This window comes from Sarcophilus harrisii, chromosome 2 (assembly GCF_902635505.1).
Source record: "Sarcophilus harrisii chromosome 2, mSarHar1.11, whole genome shotgun sequence".
Taxonomy (NCBI): Eukaryota; Metazoa; Chordata; class Mammalia; order Dasyuromorphia; family Dasyuridae; genus Sarcophilus; species Sarcophilus harrisii.
The window spans coordinates 371,819,030-371,832,114 of NC_045427.1; positions in this window are offsets into that span (position 1 = coordinate 371,819,030).

Genomic DNA, 13,085 nt, shown 5'->3' on the forward strand with positions numbered 1-13,085 from the left:
CATAATTTTATACATGTTTCTCATCCGTATTATTGGAGAGTTAGATAAACTTAAAGTAATACAATCCTCTAATAACATTCAAATATAACTGGTAAACATAAATAGGAATATTTTTGCTTTGTAATGATTTTTAAAGATGTCAAAAAATGTACAGAGGTTGGGCATGTGGATTCTGAAATCAGGAATTTGAATCTTGCCTTTGACACAAAATTTCTGAGTCTTTGTTTTAGTGCTTTTTTTTTTCTTTTGTAAAATTTAAAGCACTGTGTAAATGTCAGTTATTATAAATGAATTTGGAAACTCTGAAGGTAAAGAATTGGAGTGGAAGAAGACAAGGATAACTGATTATAACCTATTCCAGAATCATGAAGGATTGGACATGGAGTGAAGTTATAACATATCACTTTTGTAAGCATAACCAACCATACAATGGGAAAGGTACCTACCTCATGCGGCGGGGTTTATGGATTGTTCAAGGAAGACTAGTATCTCTGTCATGAGGGCTTGTAGAGTATCCACCTTCGGTGTCCACCTGACTCTCAACTCTTACCTGTGACTCCCAGGAGCTATAACATGCACTGTGGCCACACCCCAGCTAAAGTACTTGGCAAAAGAGCTAACCCAAGGTGAGGGTAACCTACTAGGTCTCAACTCTGTCAGTTAGTTGTGGTAGGGAGACCGTTGTCTAACCTAAGCATGTGAAGACTTTCCCCCCTGAATTAAGCAGATGAGAACACTTTTTTCCCAATGGCCATGAAGATGGCTAAAGCAGGCATTGTGGAATACTTAGAGCTTGCTTAGAAACTAGACTCCAGCACTGCATCCTGGACTATCATCAATCATCCTTGACCTTTTGCCTTGCCACTGGGCTTCTGTGACTTTGGAAGAGAGGGGTAAGGATGAAGATTATGCCATTCTACCTCACTAAAATCCAATTTTTGTGCAATCCAAGACATCACCCTGTGATGTCCTAGGTCTTCAAAAACAAAGGACAAGCAACCATCACCAGTTGCTGGGCATTGTGCTAAACACTACAATTATTATTTCATCTGGTCCTCACAGCAACTCTGTTTTGACACATCAGTAGACTAAAGTACGAGCACACAGCTCTGGAGACAGACAGTGCATTAATATACCTCAGAAACAGGTCTACATTCAAGCATAGAGGTGGGCACATGGGCTAGCTAGCAGGAAGAAGACTTGGACTACATCCAGTGACTCCTGAAAGCTTCAATTTGATCAGAAGAAAATTAGCACAGATGCTAAAAGATTAAAAAATTCATTTGTGGGACAGTGAAAAGATAATTTCTTGTTTACTGCTAGTAGAACTGAGAACTAGTTCAACCACTTTAGAAAATATTTTGAGTTATTCAAAAAAAATTAAAAGATAACTCTTTTTTGTCAGCAGTAGAATTAACTGTATTCGCAGAGTAGACTTTATAAGAAGATTTATTGGGACATTTCTGTAGCATCTGGAAGCATACCACAACTCACACGGCAAACCCCAAAACAAAATTACCTCAAGTTCAAGGTATTTTGGGGGACTACATTCACTAGATACATTATCTCATAAATTCATACCAATGTGCTTCCCTTTAAAAGTCAGAGGACATAATTATATCAAATAAATGGTCTTTAATCAAATAGTATAGCTAGAAAATTCACAGTAAAACATTTCCTATATAAATCTGGGGCTTCCTCCAGTTTAACACATGGAACACATCTCTCCATAGAGAGATGGCTTCCAACCCCCAGTAATCAATGTGTAGTACAGTATGATGATGAAACTCTTCTAACTGACTATAGAACTGGAAGAATCCATACATCTAGAGGCATGGAACTATAACTGAGTTTAAATATGAAAAGGGTAATAATAATCTTTCTTCTAAGAGGTAAGGAAGGATGAACGTCTGTGAGCTGGCAGACAGGAGAATGACAACAATTTGCATTCATTTTCTGGCCTCCAGTAAACCTGTGCATTGAATTATTTTTCTTTCTTTCTTTTGGTTGATTCTTTATAGATCTTAGGTGAATAAATACTGGGAGAGGCAATTGAAAATATAATTTTGTGGATTTCAAAACAATGGAACAGTTCCCAGAGGTTCATATAATGTTTCCCCAAGCCAATAAGAAGGTAGCCCACTCCACTAGTAGAGGTGGCAGTAGCTAAGTATAAAGGAAATGTCTGAAAATGGAAGTGGCATGCTAGTTATGTGAGGATGCCGATGGTATGGGCTAGATACAAACAAGAGAAAGGAATCAATACTGAGAGTCCAGGAGAGAACTACCCAAGGGGAATTTCATAAGGATTCCATGAAAGGGAAAAAGAATTCCCAATGTCAGATGCTTTGAGGAACCTTTTTTATACCAACTGTTCTGCAATATCTTCTCAGTAAATCCCAAGTATAAACATTAATGGAGTTCAACTGGTTCATTATAACGGGAATCCACAGGATGTGGCTTCAGGGGCTACAATATTAGAAATTCTAGTCACTCATTATTATCCCTAGAACTTTGAAGGTAATAGTAGTCAGCCACCCTCTAAAATTCCCAAATCTAGAGTGTCAATTCCTCAATGAGTCCAGAACCAGTATTACATTTTTTTCTAGAAGCTCAAAAAGGAAAAAGAATTTGTTTAAGATTGTATAACTAACTGATATTTTGATAAGTGCTAGAACATAAGTTTCCTGGCAGATCTTTTCCCTGAATTAAGAAGTAGCTGACATTTTGACTATCCTTTTCCTAAGACTCCACTGAATATATCCTATCACTCTGCTTTGGCCACATTTAAATTTTTTTTATTATAAACTTAATAAACATAAATTATTTTTATTATACACTTAATAAAAATGAATATTTCAATATACAATAATAAAGAAAAGGATTTCACATAAAACTGTGAACTTCCTCTATGTATATTTTAGGGTTTTTTAAGTGTATGTTCATTTTAGCACAATGATAATAAAACAGCTCTACCAGTTTTATTCCTTCTGAACTTCCTCCTGCTCCATGTTTTTAGTTTCACTATATATTTTTATCACTATAACTACTTATCAACTATCCCACTATCAGCCTTTCCTTGTAAAAAATAAATGTAGAAAAGCAAAACAAATCAACAAATTGCTTACATTTGAAAATGTAGTTCTCATATATCCACCAAGTATCTTAGGTACATTCTAATACAATAATGTAGAATAAAATTTGTGAGTGTTTTTGTTGTTTTTATTTTTTACTAAGCGTCTGCTGTGTAACACCCTGTATAAGGCATTACATAAAAAATATGAAATTATATAGAGTTTAGCCCAACAGCATAGCAATAGGACACTGGGACAAGTTCAAGAACATTCCTTCTATCCCTGAGCAACAATTCCCTTGTTCCATGGGCAAGATATAAGTAACCCAAAGAATCTCCAGTTAGCCCTCTCCTAGGGAACAAAGGAACAGCTGTGGCTGGAGGCCATGCACTGATTTATTCTGTTTCCCATTCTCCTTAATCTGCAATCATAACTGAGAGCTGCCTTCTCTGTTGGCCCTCTATCTCCTGCTACTAGAGCTTTTAAAGCCCCAAGTCAGCAAATGTATGTGTAGGGGAGAGGGGGATATCTCTATGGTCCATTACCCCAGTAGAAGCTGAGGAGAAGCCATAAAGCCTGGAAGCCTGAGGGGATTAAACTGCATGAGGATGAGAGGAGAGGAGCTTCTGATACTACCTGCTATCAAAGCCACAACCACTAAAACCAAATTAAAATAAGCTCCCTGCCCCAAAGCCCTCATCAGGCAAGTAGATTTATTTGAACAATACAGCCTTCAATTAAAAGTGGGATTGGGTTTCTCCTTCCTTCTCCCTCAAGGATGAAATTGCTTTGTATGAATTAATTTCTACATCAGAAATTGGCTTTCTATTTAAATTAATCCAACATTAATTAAGTGCCTACTGGATGCAAGACATGGCAAGAAATGCTGGGAATACAAAGACTAGTTTTTCAAGATTAGCTGTACTAGAAAGAGTCCTAGATTTGGGGTATAAGGAACAGTTTCCAATCTTGGTTCTGCCATTTTAAACCTTTGTAACCTTGGACAAGTTACTTGACCTGATTTCCTTATATGTATTTAAAAAAAAAAACAGGGGCAACTAAGTAGCACAGTAAATAGAACACCATCCAGGGAATTAGGAGGACCTGAGTTGAAATTCAGGTCTAGACACTTAATATTACTGCCTGTGTGATCCTGGGCAGTCACTTAATCTTGATTGTTTGGGGGGGTGGGGGGGAAGATAGGCTAAATGACCTCTACAATCTAGCTCCCCATAGGACATTTCAGGCTTGTACCGTGAATTCAGCATATAAACCTGAAAGCATATGTATATGCATGCTTATTTTATTTTATTTTCTCAATAGTATTTTATTTTTCTAAATACATATAAAGGTAGTTTTCAAAATTTATTTTTTCAGACTTTGTTTGCAAATTTTTCTCTCTCTCTCTTACTTCTATCCATCCCAAGACAGCAAGCAATCTGATATAAGTTAAACATAAAGAATTATTTTAAACATATTTCTATATTTGTCACATTGTACAAGAAAAATTAGAACAAAAGAAGAAAAAAAAAACATGAGAAAGAAAAAGCAAATAAACAAAGATAAAATATTATGCTTCGATCCACATTCAGTCTCCATAGTTCTTTCTCTGGATGTGAATGGCATTTTCCATCCCAAGTATATTAGAATTGCCTTGAATCACAAAATCACCCACAAATTTTATTCTACCTTATTATATTAGAATGTACCTAAGTCATTACAGCCATGTTACCTCTTAGCAGACAAAATTCAAAAAATGATTCAAATCATTGTTGAGAAGAGACAAGTACAGTTGTTCATCACATAATCTTATTGTTACTCTGAATAATGTTCTCTTTGTTCTGTTCACTTCACTCAGCATTCATGTAGGTCTTTTCAGGCTTTTCTGGTCAGTATCTCATCATTTTTTATAGAACAATAATATTCCATTAACTTCATATACCCTAACTTATTCAACCATTCTCCAACTGATAGGCATCCACTCAGTTTCCAGTTTCTTGCCACTACAAAAAGGGCTGCTACAAACATTTTTGCACATGTAAATCCTTTCTCTCTTTTATGACGATGTATTGTGTATTATGTATTATGACTGTATTTTTGGGATACAAACTCAGTAATGATATACAGGATCAAAGGGTATATGGATGTTTATTTAAAAATAGAGATGACCAAACAACTAAGAGCATCAAAAGAGGTTACCTATAAAAATAACTGTGTCAATTTTATAAGAATACAAGTCATTCCCCAATTGATAAATGGTCAAAGGATATGAAAGGATATGAATTAAAGCCATTTATAGTTATATGAAAAAATTCTCCAAATCACTATTTATTAGAGAATGCAAATTAAATCAACTCTGGAGTGGCACCTTACATTTCTCAGATTGGCTAAGATGACAGGAAAAAATAATAATGAATGTTGGAGGGGATATGAAAAAACTGGGACTCTAATGCATTGTTAGTAGAGTTGTGAACTGATCTAGACATTCTAGAGAGCAATCTGGAACTGTGCCCAAAGGGCTATTAAAATGTGCATACCCTTTGAAGCAATAAACTGGGAAAATATTTTTACAGTCAAAGGTTCTGATAAAGGCCTCATTTCCAAAATATATAGAGAATTAACTCTAATTTATAAAAAATCAAGCCATTCTCCAATTGAAAAATGGTCAAAGGATATGAACAGACAATTCTCAGATGAAGAAATTGAAACTATTTCTAGTCATATGAAAAGATGCTCCAAGTCATTATTAATCAGAGAAATGCAAATTAAGACAACTCTAAGATACCACTACACACCTGTCAGATTGGCTAAGATGACAGGAAAAAATAATGATGATTGTTGGAGGGGATGTGGGAAAACTGGGACATTGATTCATTGTTGGTGGAGTTGTGAACGAATCCAACCATTTTGGAGAGTAGTTTGGAACTATGCTCAAAAAGTTATCAAACTGTGCATACCCTTTGATCCAGCAGTGTTACTACTGGGATTATATCCCAAAGAGATTATAAAGAAGGGAAAGGGACCTGTATGTGCACGAATGTTTGTGGCAGCCCTTTTTGTAGTGGCTAGAAACTGGAAACTGAATGGATGTCCATCAGTTGGAGAATGGCTGAATAAATTGTGGTATATGAAAATTATGGAATATTACTGTTCTGTAAGAAATGACCAACAGGATGATTTCAGAAAGGCCTGGAGAGACTTACACGAACTGATGCTGAGTGAAATGAGCAGGACCAGGAGATCATTATATACTTCAACAACAATACTAGATTGACCAGTTCTGATGGACCTGGCCATCCTCAGCAACGAGATCAGCCAAATCATTTCCAATGGAGCAGTAATGAACTGAACCAGCTACACCCAGAGAAAGAACTCTGGGAGATGATTAAAAACCATTACATTGAATTCCCAATCCCTATATTTATGCCCACCTGCATTTTTGATTTCCTTCACAAGCTAATTGTACAATATTTCAGAGTCTGATTCTTTTTATACAGCAAAATAATATTTTGGTCATGTATACTTATTGTGTATTTAATTTATATTTTAATGTATTTAACATCTACTGGTCATCCTGCCATCTAGGGGAGGGGGTGGGGGGTAAGAGGTGAAAAATTGGAACAAGAGATTTGGCAATTGTTAACGCTGTAAAGTTACCCATGCATATAACTTGTAAATAAAAGGCTATTAAATTTTTTTAAAATGTGCATACCCTTTGACTCAGTAGTATCTCTACTGGCGCTGTATTCCAAGGAAATCATAAAGGAGGGAAAAGGACCCACATGTGCAAAAATGTTCATAGTGGGTCTTTTTGTGATGACAAAGAATTGGAAAAAAGAGTAGATGCCCATCAATTGGGGAATGGCTGAACAAGCTATGGCACAAGAAGATAACGGAATTTTATTGTTCTATAAAAAATGATGAACAAGCTGATTATAGAAAGACCTAGAAAGATTTACATGAACTGATGTTGAGCAAAACAAGCAGAACCAGGAATACATTGTACATAGTAACAGGAAGAATGTGTGATGATCAACTAGGAAAGGCTTAGTTCTCAGCAGTTCAGTGATCCAAAGCAATCCCAATAGACTTTGGACAGAAAATGCCATTTGTATCCAGAAAAAGATTTAAGGAGACTGAATGTAAATCAACACATACTATATTCACATCTTTTTTCTGTATTTTTTTAAATCTCTCCCATGGTTTTTCCCCTTTGTTCTGATTTTTCTCTTACAACATGACTTATAAAGCAATATATAATAAAAATAAATAGATTTGCTACAACAAAATAAATAAATAAATAATTTAAATGCTACCTAAAGGAGATGCTACATGAGTTGAGCCTTGAAGGAAACTAAGGGTTGTTTTAAAAGGTAAAGATAAGAGGCAGCATATTCTAGGCATAGTACAGAGCCAATATATCCAGAAAGTATTGAGGTAGGAGAAGGAAATAATGAGTTCAGAATGTGGCCAGTCTGGTTGCATCATGGTGTGTGAAGGTAAATAACATGCAATAAGTCAGGATTCTAGTATGGAGCTGGATTGGGAAGTGTTTTAAATACCAAGTGAGCTGGGAAACTTGATATTATCCTAATGGCAATATGAAGCCACCAAAGGTTGTGGAACAGGGGAGCAACATGGTCAGGCCTATGATTTAGGAAGATATTTTTTGATAGCCATGTAGAAGATGAATTAGAGAAGGAAACAACTGGAATCTGGGGTATATTTGCAAAATTTAGGTAAGGATTACCTTAAATTGCAAGCCTGTTCACTTCCATTTTCTATGAATTCTTATAGCAAATTGAACCATTCATTGGGTAGTTAATAATGTTTTTTGAATAATAATTAGCTAATTTCACTTACAGTCATATATTTTTTGTTCAGTTGTTTCCATCATATCCATCATTTGGGGGGTTTTCTTGGCAAAAATAGCAGGAGTTGTTTGCTATGTCCTTCTCTAGCTCACTTTACAGATGAGGAACCTGAAGCAAACAGGATTAAGGATTGTTCCAGGGTCAAACAGCTAGTAAGTATCTGAGGCTGGATTTGAACTCCGATCTTCCTGCCTTCAGCTACCTGAATAATATTTGTATATTCTGGCATCTCTCAAATTCAACATGATTCAAACATGAACTATCACCATTATTATCCAGAATACTTGACAAACTGAAAAAGTATAGAACAAAAAATTCAAAAGCTGAAAAGAAATAGGGAGAATTCATTTATGAAGCAAGAAAAGGAACAGGAAAATTACAGAAACATGACTACAAATAAACGAGTAGGCAGAGAGTAAGAGGAATATGATTCATACAGGAAACAATGTCTTACATTTACATATTCCTTTACAGTTTTTAAAGCACTTTCACACATGTATATTCTTTATTTGATTTCCATAATAACTCATCAGGGTATCTCTCCCAATTCACATTGGCAGGGACAGTTTGGGGCTGCTGTTCTAGGGGTGGCCCTGCAGGCAACTCTCCCTGATGTTGATTCTATAGTACACCAGCCTGCATTGTTGTGCTTGCCATTAAAAAATCAGAAAGAATACTCAATTAGCTTTTTAGAAAAGGCACTTATTTAAATGGAACGGAAAGAACAGCAGTTACAAAGCATTCCTCCCGGACAACCTGGAGCACACTTTCCAGGGGCTCGGCACAGTGCCTGGCATATATAGTATTTGCTTAATAAATACTAGTTGATACACTGCCTCTCACAAAGTTCATGGGAGGAAGAGTGGGCACAAACTAGAAGAACGAGGGTAATGAGACTTGGGAACACGTGACCAAAGGCAGCTCCTAAACTGGCATTTCAGAACCTCAGGTTCCTTTCCTTCTCCCCTCCAAGTTCACTGTAGCTCAGGGCATTCCTACCAGTGATGGACTAATTACTCTGTGGCTTGTCAGGGCTGTTTCCTGCAGATTATGGAGCTTCTTCTGGAGGATTCAGTCTGTGCTGGCCTGGATCAAGTAGGTTGTTTAGCCACTGAAATGATGCTACCAAATGTGGAGGAGGCTAGCTAGGGAGGGGGACAAGGGGGAGAAAATAAATGTTTGGATAGAAGATGCTTTAGAAATATTATCTGACGAGGTAATTGCTGTCATTGTACCCATTTACGGATAAAGCAAACAGAGGTTGTGTGACTTGCTCAGGATCACATAGCTAGTAAGAGCCTGAAGTCAAATTTCAGCTAAGGTCAGTCTGACTCCAGGCCCAGTGACTCCATAAGCCAGCTACCTAGCTGCTGCTAGTGGTAGAGTCACTATTCACTACTTGTGGGGGCCTAGTGCCTGCCATTTCCAAAGTTTTCTCTGCTCCCTGGAGCCAGGCCTGAAGGGAATCTAACACATGCATGTCTCCCTCCCAGGCAGCTCAGCTCCTCCAGAAGGCAATCCGCATCTCCATCAGCACTCTATCCACCATATGGATCATGCATCCTTCTGCGTACACGGTGACATGTAAGACACTCCAAGCTTGAAAATCTTGGTTACATAAATGTGAATCCCCTCCTCCTTCTGGGAAAAGAGCCCTTTCAAACCAGCCTTCCACACGCAGCTAAGAAAAGGCATTATCATTGTGGTTTTGCAGATAAAGAAGCAGAGATCCACAGTGACTTATCCCAGAAGCCCAAGGTCAGGCATTTTTTACCCAAGTAATGAGTACCAGGGATGGGATCAGAACCTCACATCTCGCTGCTGGTCCTCACAAATGGAGAGAAAGCCTCCCTCCTTCCTTAAGAGTTCAGGGGAAAAGATATAAAATGAAGACAGGAAAGCCCTGCAATCAAACTCCCTGAGAAGTTTCTGATCTTAATCTAATTGTTCTCTCTTTTGGCCTTCTTAGTCATTGGTCAGTGTCTAGACAAGACAGAGACAGTCTCTGGGATGTTGAAGCAATTTGAGGCCGTGGAAGAGGCAAATTTCTCCATGAATGAACCAAAACCCAGTGACCTGGAAACCAGGTCTGACTTTGACAAGTCTGCATCTATCACCCCAATTGTGACTTTACTGTTGCCTGATTGGATAAGTGGGAAAGAAGAATTATAGAATAGAATAAAAATTTTTGACTATTCTCAGAAAGGAATTAAAATCAAGGGAGATGGAAGACACTTCAGATGGCCATGTAGTCCTATGAACACCAAAAAAGAATGCCCATTATGACATAAATGACAAGTAGCCAGCCTCTACTTGAAAACTTCCAATGAGGGAAAAGCTACTACTTTCTAAGGGAGCACATTCCACTTTTGGATAGCTATCAATATTTTTTTTTATTATAGTAACTTTTTATTGACAGAATCTATGCTAGGGTAATTTTTTTACAACATTATCCCTTGCAATCACTTCTGTTCCGATTTTTCCCTCCCACCCTCCACCCCCTCCCCTAGATGGCAAGCAGTCCTATATATGTTGAATATATCCTAGTATATCCTAGATACAATATATGTGTGCAGAACCGAACAGTTTTCTTGTTGCACAGGGAGAATTGGATTCAGAAGGTAGAAATAACGCGGGAAGAAAAACAAAAATGCAAACAGTTTACATTCATTTCCCAGTGTTTTTTCTTTGGGTGTAGCTGCTTCTGTCCATCATTGATCAACTGAAACTGAATTAGGTCTCTTTGTCAAAGAAATCCACTTCCATCAGATTACATCTTCATACAGTATTGTTGTTGACATATATAATGATCTCTTGGTTCTGCTCATTTCACTTAGCATCAGTTCATGTAGTTCTCTCCAAGCTTCTTTGTATTCATCTTGCTGGTCATTTCTTACAGAACAATAATATTCCATAACATTCATATACCACAATTTGCCCAACCATTCTCCAATTGATGGGCATCCGCTCAGTTTCCAGCTTCTAGCCACTACAAACAGGGCTGCCACAAACATGTTGGCACATACTGAGTCCCTTTCCTTCTTAGTATCTCCTTGTGTATAAGCCCAGTAGAAACACTGCTGGATCAAAGGTATACACAGTTTGATAACTTTTTGGGCATAATTCCAGATTGCTCTCAGAATGGTTGGATTCGTTCCACAGCTCCAAACAATGCATCAGTGTCCACTTTTCCACATCCCCTCAACATTCTGCATTATTTTTCCCGTCATCTTAGCCAATCGACAGGTGTGTAATGGTATCTCAGAGTTGTCTTAATTTGCATTTCTCTGATTAATAATGATTTGGAACACTCTTTCATATGAGTGGTAATGATTTCAATTTCATTATCTGAAAATTGTCTGTTCATATCATTTGACCATTTATCAACTGGAGAATGGCTTGGTTTCTTATAAATTAGAGTCAGTTCTCTATATTTTGGAAATGAGGCCTTTATCAGAACCTTTAACTGTGAAGATGTTTTTCTCAGTTTTTTGCTTCCCTTCTAATCTTGTTTACATTAGTTTTGTTTGTACAGAAGCTTTTAATGTATGTAATCAAAATTTTCTATTTTTGATCAATAATGATCTCTAGTTCGTCTTTGATACTAATTTCTTCCTCTTCCACAAGTCTGAAGGATAAACTATCCTATATTCCTCCAATTTGTTTATAATCTCGTTCTTTATGTCTAAATCATGGACCCATTTTGATCTTATCTTGGTATCATGTTAAGTGTGGGTCCATCTAATTTCTGCCATACTAATTTCCAGTTTCCAACAGTTTTGTCAATAATGAATTCTTATTCCCAAAAGTTAGGATCTTTGGGTTTGTCAAACACTAGATTGCTATAGTTGACTATTCTGTCTTGTAAACCTAACCTGTTCCACTGATCAACTAATCTTTTCTTAGTAATCAAATGGTTTTGGTATGCTGCTTTATAATATAGTTTTTAGATCAGGTACAGCTAGGCCACCTTCATTTGATTTTTTCATTAATTCTTTTGAGATTCTTGACCTTTTATTATTCCATATGAATTTTATTTATTATTTTTCTAGATCATTAAAATATTTTCTTGGAAGTCTGATTGGCATAGCACTAAATAAATAGATTAGTTTAGGGAGTATTGTCATCTTTATTATATTCGCTCGACCGGATAGCTATCAATATTAAGAAGCTTGTTTATTGTCGTTCTTTTCCCCTGAAATCAAGACTAAATTGATATCTATTCATTTTTACTCACTGTTCCTAGTTTTGTCCTCTAGAGCCAAACTGAACAAAGTTAATCCCTTTTCTCTTGAATAACTCTTTAAATACTTGAGCACAGTGATCAAGTCATCTCTGAAGCGTCTCTAGGTTAAATATCACCAGTTCCTTCAGCTCATTTTCCTATGTCATAAAATAAAGTTTTTTTTCTCCATTCTGACTGCCCCTCTCTGGACACTCTCCACCTTACTGATATCCTTCTTAGACTATGGCACCCAGAACTGGACACAATGATCTAGATGTGTCTGATGAGGGCAGAGTACAGAGGAACCAGCCCCTACATATCCCTAGATGCCATATCTCTATTTTGTTGTTGTTGTTCAGTCATTTCAAATTATTCATGCTACCATGTGGATTTTCTTGGCAAAGATACAGGAGTGGTTTGTCATTTTTTTCTCCAACTCATTTTATAGATGAGGAAACTGAGGCAAGCAGAATTAAGTGACTTGCCCAGGGTCACACAGCAAGTAAATCTCTGAGGCTGGATTTGAGCTCAGGAAGATGACTCTTTTTGACTCCAGGCCTGTCACTATCCTCTTTCTCATTAGCTTCTCATGTCTCTCTGCATTAGTTTTCACTGACAAATCTTACAGCTAACTCCTGAAAAATTTCCTTCATCCCAACTCATTCTACCTAGGTATGCTAGAGAAAAAAAAAGTCAGATGCTAGAAGGAATGGCCTCTGTCACAGGGATCCTGTTATTCCATGGCTTTATATCACCCCATTTCTTTAATGCCAATGAGAAATTCAGTCAAGAAATATGAATATCAATAATCTCTGCTTCTCTCTGAGAAGCCCGTAGGGGAGCTTGTAGTATATGGGGCAGGAGGTCTAGATTCTGGTTACTAAGAAACTAATAGGCCCAGAGCTATGCTAT